The sequence below is a fragment of the Selaginella moellendorffii genome, unplaced genomic scaffold (genome assembly GCF_000143415.4).
Source record: "Selaginella moellendorffii unplaced genomic scaffold, v1.0 SELMOscaffold_159, whole genome shotgun sequence".
In the NCBI taxonomy this organism is placed as follows: Eukaryota; Viridiplantae; Streptophyta; class Lycopodiopsida; order Selaginellales; family Selaginellaceae; genus Selaginella; species Selaginella moellendorffii.
In genome coordinates, this window is record NW_003314420.1 from 3,748 (window position 1) to 7,537 (window position 3,790).

Consider the following 3,790-nt stretch of genomic DNA (forward strand, 5'->3'; position numbering starts at 1 on the left):
CAATGCCGCTATCTCTATCTGTTGTGGCAGTTGTAAAGAATTGATATACCTTGACTCTGAAAAGTTTGTTACCATAAACGTAATTTTCCAGCCAGATTTCCCGCTGCACACCATTTGAGAGACACAACGGATGATAAATTCTTGTATTTCAACAGAGGCACTTCTCTGCATGATGATGACAAAAGGCTGCATAAACTCACTCTAGAAGTTGTAATTTGCAAGCTCTTCATGATCCATGAATTTCATCGCTAACTGCCGCAGAGAGTCCATGGCATACATAGCAACTGAGAAATTGCTTGAACACCCAACAGTAACAAGATAGTCAGACAATGTATTCCACATCCTGCTCTAGACCAGCCTGATCCGATTCATATTGAAGTGCCTACACAACAAGTGAGTGAATACATCACAATCAAATCACTTACGAGATTTCCACAATTTTGTGAGACTGAACACTCGTGGATCAGTAGGAGATCGCAGTTCATCCATGGACACTTTGCACAATGCTTTTACAAAGTCCACAATTCCTTCACTACTTAAGGCTTGACTTCGAGTAAAAAATTTGTTAGCTTCGTTTGAATCGATTTGACCAAGCAAACTGAGATTTGAAAAAAGATTACTCATTTTCTCTGGAGTGACTGCACCAGGTATTGGGCTCTGCCTGCCACCAGTACTGTCATATGGTCCTGGATGTGCAGCTAGAGCAGCAAAATGCAATCTTCCTTTTCTTTTTGGAGCAGTTAATAGCTTAGTATTTTCTGGATCGTTTGAAAAGAAAGTAGCATCATGAAGAGCCGCCGATGAGATAAAGCTGATCAATCGTGAAACGCATGTAAGTACATGCTCCCATGCGTGCTGCAAATAATTTCCTTATTCATTTGCAATATTTGGCCTGGGTCAATCACACTAAATTTATCTTGATAGCATTCACGTTTTTCTACTTGATATCCACAGGAGAATGTAGCGATGTAAACTTTGCAAGAGAAGTCACGGAAGCATCCTGCTGTATTTGCATGCACATCACTGCAGTGCCTGAACCCTTCCAGGCACGGTGAAGTCACACCTCGTCGTCTCTCTTGTCTAGTGGGACACTAAGCCCCGCATCCCCATGAAACTTCTACCATTGGCTTAAAAATTTCCATGTCTGTCGCAGCATAGTATGCAGATCTAGTAGAAAATGAAGGCAATGCTACCAAAACAATAAGGAAACAGTGAAGCTTACTCTGGTTTCTCAGCTTTTTCTTTGAGTTGATCTTGCATATAACGAATCACGTCTTCACTGGACTCAAACAGTCTCTTCTTTGGGCTTTCGGATAACTATGTTCATGATGTTGTCAATCCCAGCAGGAGATTATTGTCCTTCCCAGCTGGGTTTGTGACCGGAATAACATTATCCGCTTTCATTTTAATTTCTTTGTTCACTATACGGTCGTATAGTCCTCCCATAAACTCTTCAGGAAGATCCTTTCCATTGTCAATACCTCCGTTAGTTTTTATAAATGCAGCTTTAGACATCTGTAATAGCCCATGAGTGAGATCTTGGAAGGAAGTGGAAGCATTTGGTCACCTCATCTTTCACCATCGGATTACAGGTGCAATATCGCTCTGCAAATTTTCCATTGTCCTATTTATCTTCTGATCCCCAGGGAGACTGAATCCCATCAAGAATGTTCGTATCGACATGTCAAACTCCATATTATGACAGTTGGAGTCAACATAGGCGTGCATAAATGAAAACTCCTCTTTTTCACCCAGGTAATCCCCGATCAGGCCTTTGTTGAGACCTATGGTACTCAGAAGGAACTTGACAACCTCTTCAGGAATTTTCTCCACTTTCTTGGCTTTTACAATGAAATCAATACCCTTGCAGGCTTCTGGTTGAATAATATGATTCCTTCCTGCAGTGTAAAAAGCTTGTAATTGAATGCCCAGTCCTTCATGCATCCCTGGTGTATAAGGTGGAAAGTTACAGACGAAATTCACAGCACTTGCGCTTATTTACAATGAAGCAGGGATAGAGATTACCTGAAGCTCAAGCTTGTGAACACGTCTTTGCTCAACAGTAACTGCACTTTCAGTTGATGCTTGATCTGTTTCTAATGGTTCAGCCGACTTCTGTAGCAATAGCTCCTGCTGTGGATACGGTTGCAGCGTCCCAGTTTGCCATTTTCCATGTCTGAGCTGCTGGAGTATGGAGGGTTCGAGGTGCCAAGTTTCTTCTCCATCCAATTTCCCATCGCCTTTAATATTCCTGTCAAACACTTCATGGCAGTAAGCTTCAAGTTTGATAAACCTGCAATCCTTACTGTTATTGCTGAGATTACGCATGTTTGTCAGCAAAAATTCTTGCATAATCTGCCATGGATGAAGCCCCCACTATGTAGAGAACAAGGACGAAATGCTGGTTGCTATCTTCCAAGGAGCGCCATAGCTTGATGGAAATGGATGCTGTGTAAGCTGGCTTCTTTTTCTTCTCAGGAAGAACCTGTGATGCGAGTTGTGAATGGCTGGTACACTGGCTGGGACATAATTTCCCAGGAGAGAAATCTCATTGTTCCATTGCCCTAAGCGTCACAAACAAAAATTTAAAGCGTTATCACCCTTATGCCATGTGTTTTAATCTAGGCTGTTGTTTGAAAGTCTTTAATTATCAACCATCAGATTTTAAGTATATCCATAAATAATATTCTAAAAATGGAATAAAAGATGCCGGATGCCATATGCCAATAGCACTTTTAAATAAGGGAGTACTAGCAAAAGTCCCAGCTACGTTGGGAGCATCGTGTTTATTCCTGATGTTTTAGTAATTTCAAAGAGTTGTAATTGTAATTTTTAACATAATCATTATTATAGCATACATAATTAAACATAATATAATATTTATATTGAAAGTCCCTTTTACATAAATTATGCTTAATATATAAATTATTGTTATATTATAACATGCTATATTATAATGTATATATAATTTTTTGTTTTTTTTAGTATCATGATTTTTATGATATTAAAATATTATAGAATAAGTTATTAATATCTTAAATCATAATTTATAGTATAATTTGTGTAACCAGAAGCCCATGCATGCATTGTCATAAAGTGTGGAATACAAATAGATTTCCTATTCCATCTACATGATCAACAAGAAATAGATGTGACTCACTCTTATTGTCTAATGCTAGCTTCCAATAGTGCTAGCTGGATGGTGTCACCCTAATAACTTGGATATGAGCATACATCACTTTTTTTCTCTGTGGCAAGTTGGCACATTGTGGCAGCATTACATCTTGAATCTCTGTCAGATCCTCATCACTATCAAGCTTCAAAAAAGCTAATCAGCTCACTACCCTGGCCTGAATTACCCTAATGCCTGGCTAGATAAAGAAGATATATCTTAGCCCACATATCAATGTAGAGTTCAAATGGCCAGTCCCGCATGTAAAGCTTCTGCATTGGAAACAATTTTCCAAAGATATTTGTCATCACAACGTTTGCTTTCCATTGAAAAAAAATGCGAAGGAGAAGAACATGATAATTCGTTGAGAGAAAAAATACAAGAAACAACCTTGTGTTTCTTTCAGTTAGATTCACTGTTTGTTTCAGAGTTCAAGTAAAAAAGGTTTCTCACAAAAAGAATAGCAGATTGTATAATTTATGATGTTGAAGTGTTCAGAGTACATCCACACTTTCATACTTCGCATTTATACATTTTTATAAGTAACTAAAATTTATTTTCTAATATAATACCTGCAGTCAAAAAAGTTATATGTGTATTAATACTAAATTATAATAG

General features: G+C 38.2%; 1 pseudogene; it reads right to left on the minus strand.

Annotated features, from left to right (window-relative positions):
* Window positions 1–201: 201 nt before the first annotated feature.
* On the minus strand, window positions 202–2,267 carry LOC9663337 (annotated as a pseudogene).
* Window positions 2,268–3,790: the final 1,523 nt, after the last annotated feature.